The sequence below is a fragment of the Capricornis sumatraensis genome, chromosome 4, assembly GCF_032405125.1.
Source record: "Capricornis sumatraensis isolate serow.1 chromosome 4, serow.2, whole genome shotgun sequence".
In the NCBI taxonomy this organism is placed as follows: Eukaryota; Metazoa; Chordata; class Mammalia; order Artiodactyla; family Bovidae; genus Capricornis; species Capricornis sumatraensis.
In genome coordinates, this window is record NC_091072.1 from 93,529,939 (window position 1) to 93,544,314 (window position 14,376).

Below are 14,376 nucleotides of genomic sequence, written 5' to 3' on the forward strand. Positions count from 1 at the left end.
CAGGAAGATCCCCTAGAGGGGGGCATGGCAAGCCACTCCAATATTCTTGCCTGGAGAATCCCTTGGACAGAGGAGCCTGGCAGGCTACAGTTTATAGGGTCGCAGAGTTGGACACGACTAAAGTGACTTTGACATGTAACATCCTGTTTGTTTCAAGTGTAAAACATAATCACTTTATATGTACATAAAAATGGTCACCAAAATAAGTTTAGTTTACATTCATCACCACCCATAGTTTTTTTTTTCCTTCTGATAAGAGTCTAAGATCTACACTCTTCTGTGATCTTGCATTTTTCAGTCAACTGAGGTAGCAACTGTTCACCAAGGCCTACTCATGCAGCAAGTATTTTCTGAACAGAAGCTGTGGGCCAGACCTTGCCCCATGAGGGAACGTCACACAGCACCTCCATCTTCATGTGAGTGAGGAATGCCAGAGAAAAAAGACTTCCAGGAGGTTAGCTAAGCTCAGTTCCTCCGAGTAAAGGAGTCTGGCAGCAAAGGGAAAGGCCTAGGAGCTGCCTGTGAGGCCCTGGATTGGAGGACACTGGTTTCTCTTAGTGTCGGAACTGGGGAAAGTCTCCTGATTAGGGAAACGTCTAGATTATTTAACCCTTTAAAAGAGGACACCCTCGCCCTTCTTCTCAAACCAGGAAGAATTCTCCTGCCTGTCCTCCTAGCACAATGCATGCCTATGGGCTTCCCGGGTGGTTCAGATGGTAAAGAATCTGCCTGCGATGCAGAAGACCTAGGTTTGATCCCTGGTTCGGGAAGATCCCCTGGAGGAGGGCATGGCAACCCACTCCAGTATTTTTGCCTGGAGAATCCCATGGACAGAGAAGCCTGACAGGCTACAGTCCATGGGGTCTCAAAGAGTCAGACATGACTAAGCTATTAACACTACTACTATACTAGCAGAACAGAACCCAGAAGGGAAAAAGTAGATTTCATGAGTACAAAGGTGATAGCAAGGAGAGGGTTAAAAAAAAAAAAAAAAACGTGGCGGGCGTGGAGCAGAGAGCATGGAGCATAAACATTCATCTGTAATTGCATGGCGAGGAGGAAATGGCATGGTCGCAGGAGTCTGTGAACGCATCCGCTATTGTTCTTGGCAGCTGAGGAGGGTATGGCGCCACGCCTGAGAGTGTCTGTTTGGGAAGTTAGTTACCAGTCATCTTTTTTATAAGCCACTTTTCTTTTTACATTCCCCAAACCCTCCAGTTTCTCAGAGGGTGAGCTCTTCCATGCAAAACTATAAACCTTAGACTCTTTGCTCATATTTACACCTAGCAATCTCTGGACAGCTGCTCTTGGGTTTGCCTCAGTTCCTGGGTGAGGTCACACTGCTGTTTTTACACCGACCTTTCAAAAGGGGCACGCCCTACCTCCCAGACACACAGGAATCCCAGGCAGCGTGGCTCAGACGGTGTGAAGGCAGTGTGGCCCAGCTCCAGGTTGGAGGGGCTCACAACCCAACTGTCCAAGAATATACAGACCCTTGCAAACCTGGACACTGCTTATACCCTTCCTGTCATATTTTTTGTCTAATTCTGAAATCATATCACAATTAAAGTTTTATCTTCCAGTTTTATTGAGATATAATTGACAACAGCACTGTATAAAATACAGCATAATTTCTTGAGTTAAAAATATAACAATTAAAAAAAATCCTAAACAAAGTATAAAGCATCTGAGAATAACTACGAGGAGGGAGCAGGGAGAAAGGGAGAGAGGTGGGAGGGCAGAGGGAGGGAGCAGGAGAGAAGATGAATATGGCCCTACTGCTCCTTCTGTTTCAGCCTAGTGAAGGCAGGTGGTCTAAGGCTTAGGCATACTTAGGTCTGAATCATGGCTCTGCCACATTCTAGCTGCGGGACCAAAGGTGAGTTATTTAACCTGAGTCTCAGTTTTCTCATCTTTTAAAAATGTACAGAACAATATGAACTTTATACAACTGTTTTGAAAATAACAGTCGTGTCTGACTCTTTGTGACCCATGAGCAATACAACCCATTATTCAATAACTACTTATTACATGCCTTCTGGTGCCCAGCTGTGTACCAAGCACTTAAAACTGGCAGAGACCACTCTGGTCCCAGCCCTTCTGCCTTTTCTTGGTTCTCAGCCTAGTCATGACTTCCCTGGTGGCTCAGACAGTAAAGTGTCTGTCTACAATGCGAGAGACCCAGGTTTGATCCCTGGGTTGGGAAGATCCGCTGGAGAAGGAAATGGCAATCCACTCCAGTACTATTGCCTGGAAAATCCCATGGACAGAGGAGCCTGGTAGGCTACAGCCCATGGGGTCGCAAAGAGTCGGACACGACTGAGCGACTTCATTCATTCTTTCAGCCTAGTCGAGTCTGTCTTACTCCCTGCCCCATCCCCTTGCATGTGTGGCATTGTTTTATTTGCATCACAGACTTCTCCAAGAAACAACTGACTCTAAAAATTGCAAATAGCCCAGATTCCTAGGTTGAGTGGAGGACAATACATATCGGCATCATGCCAAGACAGGAGTAAAGAGCGTCATCACCTCCCCACTGGTGGTCCTGTGGCTCTCATGGGGAGCAGCTCTGACTCCTGACCAGTCTGGGGACCAGCCTCCCTCAGTGGAGGAGGATAAACTTATCAAGTCAACAGGTGCCTTCTCTAAGTGAGGTTCCATTCCAAACTCATAAATTCCTACTTTTCATCTCCTCTCCAGCTGAAGAAACAGGCAGTGACCTACTGATGTCCCTAGAAGACTGGGATGCTGGGTACAATTACAGCTGGAACAGGTGCCAGCCTTGTATTGCGCAGGGCATAAAACACCAAGCGCCCTCCTTCCTGAGACTACACTTCCCTGGACCAGTTGGCCATGCTGCAAATGGAATTCACAGATAGCTTGAGAGAAACGTAGTCTAGGTAAAGACTTCACACGTCTTCCTTCCAGGTTCTGTTCCAACAAAGACATCATATAAAGTATTGTGGACCTAAGCAAAATAGAAAAGTCTCCTCCAGGAGAGATTCTTCTACTGCAATCAAGGAGGAACCTATAAGCAATCCAAAGCAGGTCTGCACATAAAAGCACAGGATGAAGCAGTGATTTCCAGGAACTAGTGAGCAAGCCGTTTGCAGGGCTCAGAAGACACTTTGAGCAAGTCAGATGCGATGCTCCTGAGCTGTATTTTAAAGCATCAGATTAGCAGGTAGGAAAACAGTGTCCCGAGATGTCCTTTACATGTGCAAAGCGGAAACCCTGTGATGAATACAGAAACGCTGTCACACAAAGCTAAGCCTGCAAAGTCCCAAGAGGGTCAATTCAGGAGCCGCAGGAGCCTCAGGTTCGATCCCTGGGTCCAGAAGATCCCCTGCAGGAGGAAATGGCAACCCACTCCAGTACTCTTGCCTGGAAGGTCCCATGGACAGAGGACCCTGGCAGGCTACAGTCCAAAGGGTCGCCAAGAGTCGGACACGACTGAGCAGACACACAAAATGCCTTGCTCAATCCTGATGAGTGCTCACAAGAAAGTCCATGGGGGACAGTCAACATCTGTCAGACATTCCTCGCTTGCGGTACCACACCTCTAAGTGTTCAAGTAGGTAAAGGTGTTGTGGGAACTCAGAAAGTTCCATCCAACAGCATGATCTGAAATGATGGAAATGTTCTATATCTGCATTGTCCAAAACAGAACAAGCCACACATGGCACCTGAGAGTTTGAAATGGGGAACTGAGTTTTAAATTTTATTTCATTTTAAATAGTTTAAGTGTACACAGTCTCAGGCAGCTAGGGGAACTCCAGTGGACAGTGGGAAGCTGAACTGCAACGTGGGCAGGTGTAATGAACGAGGGAGGAAAACCCACAAGAAAGCAAAGCAAAATACATTACAGTAAAAAGACAATTGTTCTGGAATAGTGGAAGTGTTACTCAGCTGTGTCCAACTCTTTGTGACCCCATGGACTGTAGTCCACCAAGCTCGTCTGGCCATGGGATTTCCCAGGCAAGAACACTGGAGAGGGTAGCCATTCCCTTCTCCAGGAAATCTTCCCAAACCAGGGATCAAACCCGCGTCTCCTGCACTGCAGGCAGATTCCGGAGTAAGGAAGAGTCTATTCCCGAAGGAAAGAACCAGAACACTTGTTTCTGGAAGGTTGGGTGCTGCTGTTTTTTATTTTCTGTTTGTCTGTTTTGTTTATTTGGGTTTTTTGGCCATGTGACAGGGCATGCGGGATCTTAGTTCCTAGCTCCCCGAACAGGGATGGAACCTGTACCGCCTGCATTGGAAGCACAGAGTCTTAAGCACTGGAGTACCAGGGAAGTCCCAGGTGCTGTTCTGACCTTGAAAGCACAGCGTGATGCTTGCTGCCTCATTCTCACGGCACCAGGGTTGACTGGTGCCACGTCAACAGACGTCTGGCCATGGCTCACTGCTTCATTCTGGCCCCTCTCAGGTTGTATCCCCTACCACACAGGAAGATGTTTTTCTTTGTTTAGTGGCAGGATATAGAGCTAGGACTCTATTTCCATTTATATGAGGATTCAGGGACTCATCTTGCCCAAATTTAGCTTCTAGGCAACTCTTCTATGCAGCCGTCTGTTTGCCGCTCCAACAGCAAAGAAGAAGGAAGCGGGGATGTAACAGCCCCCTCAACTCCCTTGGTTCAAGAGATGCATCACTACTGTCTTAAGGCGGGAAAACTAAATGGACCAAATGGAGGGCAGCTGAGGGTGCAAGGGCAACGCACAAAACACTGTCAAACAGCACTGCTAATCCTCCAGGATGTCAGCAAGGGCCGTCCCCCACCTCCTCCTCTACTCCCCCTCACTGATTCCCAAAGAACTTCAGGATGCTGAAGTCTCTGAGAAGCCCTGCAGGTGCGAAACCAGCATATGTACACACACAGCATGGAGACTTGAAGAGAACAGATCTTTAATAATGTTTTAAGTGTGACGTTCACTAATTATGAACAAATGGGTACATTATACAGGAACAGACATTTCTTTTCCCATCCATTATTCACTTAGCGACTAGATTGTGTATTCATCAGAGGGTATCAGCATACCCAAACCACATCTGTTGAACTCGATATTTCAAACAACCTCTTTGTCCCCAAGGCTATTTGTTTTTGTTTTTTGTTTTTTCCAAGGCTACTTGTTAAACAACAACAAAGAGTACAGCAGAAGGGAATCTAGAGGTATTTTAGAGGACTTCTGGAAAAAAAAAAGAGGGGGGTGGCAAAAACAGAACTGGGCAGCAGCCTTATAAGGATGCAATACTGTACTAGCTTCTCTCACACACTTGTAGAAGACAGACATGGATAGAGCAAGGTGTGCCATCTATAGGCCAGCCTCACCCCTAACCACGACACCACCCTCCCCGCCCCCGACTCCCAACATTCACCCTGTGACCCTCCGGATCAAGGCCACCCCACCCAGGAAGCCATTCTAACCACTGCAGCCTCAGGAACCCTGGCACCACCCCATCAATTCGGATTTCTCATCACAGCACCTTCTCTGGTTTGGTGTTTCCTGTATTTCACTCTTGCCTCCCAACAACTCATGTTTTTAAATCTTTTGCTCCCGGAGCTGTCACGAGCCGGATGCTGAGCACCAAGGAGGAGGCTCCCTCCCTTTTCAGCTGATTCTGTCTGGTCCCAGAGCCCACAGCTACAAGACCACATTTAAAACCCACTCTCTTTTGTACATCTTATCAATCTGCATCAAGTTTTGTTTGCTTCTCAAAATGGAATGCATCTGCACGGGCACACAAAAGGCCTTTCTGGTACCAGTCTGATACGCTTCTGTTATCCATCTGTACCATCAAAGAAAACAGTCCTTCAAAGCATGCCCCTCCAATACCCCTGATCACCCGGGGCAGGGTGAGCAGCCCCAGCCCAGCGTGTTAATAAGATTAATTGCAGTTGTGATACACATTAAAAGCATTTCATCTGGGCCTTCCATGACCTCGCTCCTTCAACCGCCCCCCACTCAGTTACCAGCCTGCCATACCCTATATGGTTGTGCTTTTAAAACCGGGTCGCGTGCCAATCGTCAAACAGTCACTCATTTGTTTGGAGCCAGAAAACAAACTTGGAGGTGGACCAGTCTCCCCAGCGTGCCCCAGCTGGAGGTCTCAACCTCAAGGCATACCAGATTACACGGTGTACTTAAAAAAATCCCAGTTTGACATGTTTTCAAAGGGAGTCAATTAAGATGCTATCCCTTTCTGAAAGGTGATACATTTCACAACTGGCTTAACTTTCTTTAAATTCTAAGGCAACAAAGAAAGGAGATTATGAGAGGCCTCAGGGCCAAGCACAACCAAATCCCACTAATCAGCTGTGATCATTAAAAAAGAATGTGGCCCTAGATGAGCCAGCACTCCTGCCCTGGCCCAATCCACTGGGAAGCCCATTTCGCTGAGGTCTCTATCAGAACGGACTCAGGTTTCCAAAAGAAGGCATGGCCTCAAAAACTCAGTTTCCTTGATTAAGAGGGCACTGGATCATGGTCCCTTTCAGCAGTAACTTTTCTAAGATTTTGTACCATCTACTGCTGCTAAGTCGCTTCAGTCGTGTCCGACCCTCAGCGACCCCATGGACTACAGCCTACCAGGCTCCTCCGTCCAGGGGATTTTCCAGGCAAGAGTACTGGAGTGGGGTGCCATCGCCTTCCACCACCCTAATCAAATACAATGCTTACAAAGTCCACTGGGCAGTAGGAAAATTAATGGGAAAAATACATATCAGAGGTGACCAAGAAACCAAGAGGGAAAAGAGACAAGACGCTACAATGGGGAACGTGACACAGCATCAGCCCTAAATTTTAGATTAAAACCTGTCACTGCTCACGGCTCTAGAGGTCGTCTGACAGCCATCCATCTCCTTCAACAGCAATTACAGCTGTGGCCACAGTCCCCTGATTGAGATTACCCCAAGGATACTACAGACTCAAAGGTCAGAGTTTGGAGGTCAGGTCTGGTGACCACCGTACCCTTGATGAAACCTTTGAACCCTGGCAATAAGGGGAGATTCCGGAGAAAGGAAATGAGCAGGCTCATTTGGAGGGGCACCAGACAGGAAGCACAAAGGAACATGGCAGGAGGCAGGCGGAGCCCATCTGGGAACCTCCAGGCTCCAGCTCCGCCAACAGCAGGAGTCAGAAAGCCAGGGGCAGAGACTGCAAACCAATGGGGCTGTCACCCTGAAAACAAATTTCAGCTGCCAGCTCAAAGCAAATCTGAACAGAAGACGGAGAGTCCCAAGCAAATAAGAAATGTCTGTAGACAAGCACTCCAAGGAAAACTGTCAGAAGCAAGCTTGGTATCTTCTTCCCTGCCAATTATCGTAAGGAGTCTAAGCTGCCGTCACACTATAACAGGATTAAAAGCAACTTAGGTTCTCCATTTTCAGGTGACATAGAGCTTAAAAATGTAGATGACGACACCTTCTTCAAGTTGATAATGTCCAGTGAGACAGTCACATACAGCTCCTGGAAGGCGTGGATTTGTACATCTTCAGTTTTTACTTGGTGCAGCCTTGCTAATGCACCAGTTAAAAACATGTTTGCATAGCTTGCTCTCAACCAACTGAGGTGCAGAGATGGCACCACAGGTGTAGGGAGAGAACTGGCAGTCTTCCAAGTCACATGTCCAGACTGAACATTTTTTTTTGCGGGTGTTGGGGAGGTGAGGACCCTGCCTTGTGGTATAAGAAGCATGTGGGATCTTAGTTACCTGACCAGCGACTGAACCTGTGTCCCTTGCAATGGAAGTGCAGAGTCTTAACCACTGCACACTGCACCACCAGGGAATTCCCCAGACTCTGAACAATTGTTTAACATTCAAGTGGAAAGTCTGAAGGAGCCCATGAGGAGTTAAGCTGTTTTGTATCACCCATGCTCCTATTAATTCAATCCACTGCCTTGGCCTGAAGTCTCCTCCCCTCCATGCTCCACTGCACTCAAGATGGTTCTTCTGATTAAGCTTCTTCATAGCCCTTAAAAGGCATGGCTGAAGTACCAAATGTACAAGGCCTCATTCTTCTCTGTCTGTGTATTCTTCACTAGCCCTCCACTTTCAGAAGGAGAATGATCTGTGCAGAAAATGGGCATATGAAGAACATTTACAGATTCCTCCAGTACTCTGGAGGAATTAAAAGAAAAGTTACAGCAATTGATACAAAAATCTGGGAGATAAGGGCCTTGAAGAGTCTCACATAAGCCATCCTTTTTTAAATTTACTCACTGATGTTTTGGCTGTGCTGGGTTCTCGTTACCGTGTGCAGGCTTTCTCCAGCTGCGGTGCTCAGGTTTCTCACTGCGGTAGCTTCTCTTGTTTTGGAGCATGGGCTCTGGAGTGTGGGCCCAGTAGTTGCAGCCCATGGGTTTACGTGCCCTGAGGCATGCGGCATCTGCCCAGACCAGGGATCAAACCCACGGTCCCCATTTGCAGGAGGATTCTTAACCACTGGGCCGCCAGTGAAGTTCCTACAATTTCTAAAGATACTATTTTGCACGGGATTTGCTCCTTGCCCTCCTGCTTGGTTATGGATAAGCTGAGGAACAGGAAAGTCATCACGAGAACCTTAAGGCTTGGGGTGAGTTGGGAGTCACCAACAGAAAGACCAGAAGGGGAGAGACTAGGAAGGCAGACCCCCTGCCAGGAGAACAGGCAAGGGCCTGGTGACCCTGGCCCATGCCTCCCACCCCACGAGCCCAGCCAGGGATCCCAGACACCCTGTTCTGAGGGTTCAGGCAGTGCTGAAACAAACACTTTAACTTTATACTGAGAGTGTGGAAGTCACTCAGTCGTGTCCGACTCTTTGTACATGGAATTCTCCAGGCCAGAATACTGGAGTGGGTTAGACTTTCCCTTCTCCAGGGCATCTTCCCCACCCAGGAATCAAACCGGGGTCTCTTGTGTTACAGGTGGATTCTTCACCAACTGACCTATCAGGGAAGCCCTTATACTGAGAACAGGAAGAAAAATCTTATCAATAAACCTCCCCCATTTTGCTTCCCTATTCTCTCTGTTCTTATTCCAAAACCAGACGGGCAAAATTAGCCAACCTGAAGGCTGCTGGAGGTGGTGGCAGCTGCATCACCCAGGTCAGACCCCCCCCACCACCACACCCTTCACACCCGACTCAGAACTCATTTATAACAACTTGTTTTGAGGAATCATTCTTATCCCTATTCTGCAAATAGGAAAATGGAGGTTCCGAAGAATTCACATGGCGAGGGCATGCAGTTCGTGCAGGGGCTGAGGTCACAGTAGGTCTGTCTGACTCAAAGCCCATTCAGCCAAGAAAGGAGGAGAAGGAAGGAAGGGACCGTGGAGGAGGTGAAAGCTCGTCGACAGACCATCAGGTCTGTGCATCGCTAGCTTCCAGAGGGTGAGGCGGTTGATACACAACCTATTTTGGAGGGTGAGGTACTAACACAACTAGCAATTACCAGGGGCACTGGTCACCGGGCTGAGTCTACAGAGAATTAGTTAAAAATCACAAACTATATGCCCAGTGTTAGGGAAATGGCTCAATGCACTCATATACCTTAAGAGTGGACCATACAGACGCTCTTAACATGATGCTTACAGAGAGATATTAATGGGAGACAAACAAAACAAAAAGTCAGGAGAAACTGCACATCCAGCGTAACAAACCATGTGCCTGAAGACAAGAAGGAAATATTTCAAAATGTTAAGTGTTTATGTTTGATTGGTAAGATCTGAGGCTTTAATTCTCTTTCCATACAAAATTTTGACAAAATTTTCAAAAACTTCTCTGGTCTGTATGACTGTTAACTGGGGTGCAAAGTGTGCTGAAAATGTTAGCTGGTCCGTCGTGTCTGACTCTTTGTGACCCCATGGACTGTAGCCCGTCAGGCTCCTCCGTCCACGGGATTCTTCCAGGGGTGGAGGTGGGGAATAAAATCTAGGGAGGGGAAAAAAAAAAGATGTCCACGTATTTAAAAAAAATTTAAAACAGGCAAGGAAACAGTCAGCACAAAGTAGTCCAGCACCCTGGCAGAGTAACTGAACAAACTTTGATGTGCCGGCCACCCCCGACAGGCGAGCCACCCCCGGGAAACGACTCTGACAGTGAGAAGAAGCACGAAAGCAGCCGAGCTCACGCCTGCAGCCAAACGCATTAACAGAGGTCAACGTACGGAAGCTGCCAGAAGAGAGCGGACTAGAGATCTAGGTGATAAAGAAGGCTTCTTCTAGCGACTAAACAACAACCACCACCTGCTATCCCAAGGACTGACCAAAGCAAAGGAAAAGTCGCTTTTTAAACATCACCCTATTCGTGGACCAATTTATAAATAAAAGCTACACGCCGGTCACCCTGGAAACTTGAATAGCCGTTGGCAGTGGGGGGTAATTTACAAGCAACTTGGATTTTCTTTGTTGTGCAGGAATGTTTCTGTCACTTCCAAGACCAGAGGGCTCACACACCCTCCGGCTCCGCTTTCCTCCCTGTGAGCACAGGAAGTCCAAGGCCTGGAGGAAGCGCCCTCCCGCCCCACCTTTCCTCAGTGCTAGAGGTCAGCAGCCTGGCCGGGCAGCCACCCCCACACCCGGAGCCAGATGGGGGAGGCAAGGGCGGGTGGAGGTGCTGCTCAGCTAGGAGGTGTGGACTACAAAGTAAAAGGCTTGATTTGAAGGGGAAGACAGAAGAGAAACTGAATTTAATCAATGTGTTGGCATTAGGGGTCTGAAACAAACATGTGGATCAAAGTTGTGTGGACCTCACTAAACTGAAGATCTGGACAGGAAGCAAATAGCAGACACTCAAAGTGGAGGGTCAATGCCAGTATTCAACACAGGATATGGGCCGGCTTAGAGCTGCATCCCTGTGCCCACGTGGGGCACTGCCTGAAACAACAGTGTCCCAGAGGGCACAGGGAACTGCTTCATCCGATGCGTCTAAGGAAACGTGAAGACAGAAACCACACCACACCACAATGTACAAGCTCTGGGCCAGATCCCTGGCACGAAGATTGCTTCACCTTTGCACCCCTTCACTTGGGCCACTGGTGTGTGCATCACCCCCTACCCCACCCCCAACACCGAACAAAACAAAACTCTTCAAACTGCTACTTAAAGAAAGTCCTAGAAAAGAAACGTGAATATTTAGATTTGAAAGACGTTAGCAGAACGCCCTGGAGGTCCAGTGGTTAGGACTCCACGCTTTCACTGCTAAGGGTCCGGGTCCAATCCCCGGTTGGGGAACTAACATCCCACAAGCCATGTGGTGCAGCCAAAATAAATACGCTGGCTTCCCAAAGTTAAACAGGCCACTTTCAATTCCTGACTATATATAAAGTAAATTCTAGGTATGAAGCAAGTTTTTCTAGGGTGAGTAGGACATGTACATTTCTTTCAATTTAGGACATAGGGAAGTTAGGGACAATTTTTATTTTCCTTCTAAAACATCAAAATCCCCTAACCACCAAGTTTTCTGAGGCTCCACGCCAGATTTTAAAAAGAAAAAAAAAGAACTAGAGGATTGATAAATGACCCAGTCTTGCAGGCTGACGCGTGTGATGCTCATTTAAAGAAACAGAACACTGGCTAGCTTACTTAATACGGGTTAGAGCTCATGTAACCCTAAAAAGCCCTGAGGCAGAAAGTTTAACCCCACTGTACAGATGCGTAGACCCAGGCAAAGGTCACAGAGGTAGCATGTGAACACAAATCCTGGCCAGTTCCCAAACCATGTTCTTTCTATGCGTACCAAATGACCTCCAGAGTCCAGGAGAAAAATCTGTTGCCAACTAGCTGGGTGACTTTAAGAAAGTACATAACCTTTCTGGGTGTCATTTTCTTATCATTTAAAAGGGAGAGAAGGCATCCTCTCTCTACCCCAGGGAGCAGTGGGTCTGGAAGGAGAAAGTGGGGATGTGTGCACAGTCAGCCCCTAGCATCCTGCTCTGACCCTGTAGGGGGGTCTTCACCAGCTCAGCACAGGGAGTCAGCCTCAGGAAGGCCCCTTGCCCACAGGGATAAGCTACATTCTCCGTATCAGCTCCAAACCAGCAGTGAAGTAAATTTTGGTCTCTATCCTCCTCAATCCAGTCTTCTCAACTGATTTAGAACTCAATGGCTTTGCAGCCAATTAAGCCGACTGTGCTCTTTTCCCCATGGGGGCCCAGTGTGCAATGGCTGCAAATAGCAGGCTCCTTGGTAGTGTATGCAACCTGTTGCCTGTACAGGTTGCCCTAAGGGACCTTGGAGACAACTCTTCCTAGTGGGCATTCATGACTGGCCTGCTGTTTCCCAATCTAGACTCCAGACAGGTATGCGTGGTGCCTTTGGAAAGCCCCAGGGCACAGTGGCCAGGGTCCACATTGGCCAGGTCATAATGTCCATCCGCACCAAGCTGCAGAACAAGGAACATGTGATTGAAGCCCTCCGCCGGGCCAAGTTCAAGTTCCCTGGCCGCCAGAAGATCCACATCTCTAAGAAGTGGGGATTTACCAAATTCAACGCGGATGAATTTGAGAACATGGTGGCAGAAAAGCGACTCATCCCAGATGGCTGTGGGGTCAAATACATCCCTAATTGTGGTCCCCTGGACAAATGGCGGGCCCTGCACTCATGAGCATCAGCGCTGTCCCCTCCTTAATCTTGCTCACCAATAAATGCTATTTCCTGTCAAAAAAAAAAAAAAAAAAAGAACTCAATGGGATGAAGTCTGGTCCTCTAAAATGGGAACATGTCTAAGACAGAAATTCTATTGGCCTAAAATAGAAGTTATAACCCCCTTGTCTCAAGGAACTGTGCTGCGCTTAGTCACTGGCGTGACTGACTCTTTGCGACCCCACAGGCTATAGCCCTTTTCATACTGTTCATGGCGTTCTCAGTATGCAAAGGGCTATAATCCATGAGATTGTAAAGAGTTCGACACAAATCTCACTGTCTCATTGGGAGGACTGATGCTGAAGCTGAAACTTCAATACTCTGGCCACCTGATGTGAAGAACTGAATCATTGCCAAAGACCCTGATGCTGGGAAAGATTGAAGGCAGGAGGAGAAGGGGACATCAGAGGATGAGATGGTTGGATGGCATCACCAACTCGATGGACATGAGTTTGAGTAAACTCCAGGAGTTGGTGACAGACAGGGAAGCATGTCTTGCTGCTGTCCACGGGGTCACAAAGATTCAGATACAACTGAGCGACTGAACTGAACTGGACTACAGCCCACCAGGCTCCTCTGTCTGTGGGGATTTTCTCCAGGCATGAATACTGGAGTGGGTTGCCATGCCCTTCTCCAGGGGATCTTCCCAACCCAGGGATTGAACCCAGGTCTCCCGCATTGCTTCCCTGGTGGCTCAGAGGTTAAAGCGCCTGCCTGCAATGCGGGAGACCTGGGTTCGATCCCTGGGTTGGGAAGATCCCCTGGAGAAGGAAATGGCAACCCACTCCAGTATTCTTGCCTGGAGAATCCCATGGACAGAGGAGCCTGGTGGGCTACAGTCCACGGGGTCGCAAACAGTCGGATACGACTGAGCGACTTCACTCACTCACTCCTGCATTGCAGGCAGATTCTCAGATTCTTTACCATCTGAGCCACCAGGGAAGCCTCTCAAGGAACTAGTGATAGATAGAAAATACACACATATCCCACACGCCAACTAAAAAACATTTCCAGATACTTAGCAAATGGAATCTGTTTAGTAAGTACACATATTTTCATAAAAATAAATGTCATTTCCCAATCAAAGCAGGTAAATGGTATTTTTGAAAGCACATTGTTTTAAAAACAAAACACACCTTACTACTGTCCAAAGCCATCTAGAGGGCTCAGGCAGAGGAGGAGGGGCAAGCAGTAGCTGTCTCTGCCACACCCCTCTTCCAGGCACAGGGCTTCTCCCACCACATCCTGACCTTGTCAACACTTCTGAGCCACTCCCATTTCAACTAGTTTCTCTCCCACTCTCTTTTCTGTCCCCACTTCCTTCTGGATAAGACTCTTTGTCAAGACTGCCAACAAATACTTTCCTTTCTATATGCTTAGCCAATGAACCAATTTTAGCATTCAACAAATATATGTTCAGCACCTAAATATTTGAGAGCCAACTGGTGGCTCAGACAGTAAAGAATCTGCCTGCAATGCAAGAGACCTGGGTTCAATCCCTGAGTTGGGGAAGATCCCCTGAGAAGGGAATAGCTACCCACTCCAATATTCTTGCCTGGAGAATTCCATCGACAGAGGAGCCTGGTGGGCTTCTGACCATGGGTCACAAAGAATTAGACATGACTGAGCGACTAACACTTTCACTAAATATTTAACCAACAGCTGTGTGAGGCACTGATGACAGTGGGCAGAGCACAGGGTGTGCCCTTCAGGGCAGGTTGGGACATGAAAAGTGGTACTAGTGGAGGTTAC

General features: G+C 47.8%; 1 protein-coding gene and 1 non-coding gene across 2 annotated transcripts in view; one reads left to right on the forward strand and one right to left on the reverse strand.

Moving 5' to 3' along the window:
* RASSF3 (Ras association domain family member 3) overlaps positions 1–14,376 on the reverse strand; it is a 77,051-nt gene that overhangs the window by 12,714 nt on the left and 49,961 nt on the right. The window lies entirely within an intron of this gene.
* LOC138079408 (small nucleolar RNA SNORA70) lies at positions 12,091–12,225 on the forward strand. The gene has a single exon (XR_011144880.1). It is a non-coding gene; the product is annotated as a small nucleolar RNA SNORA70 (small nucleolar RNA).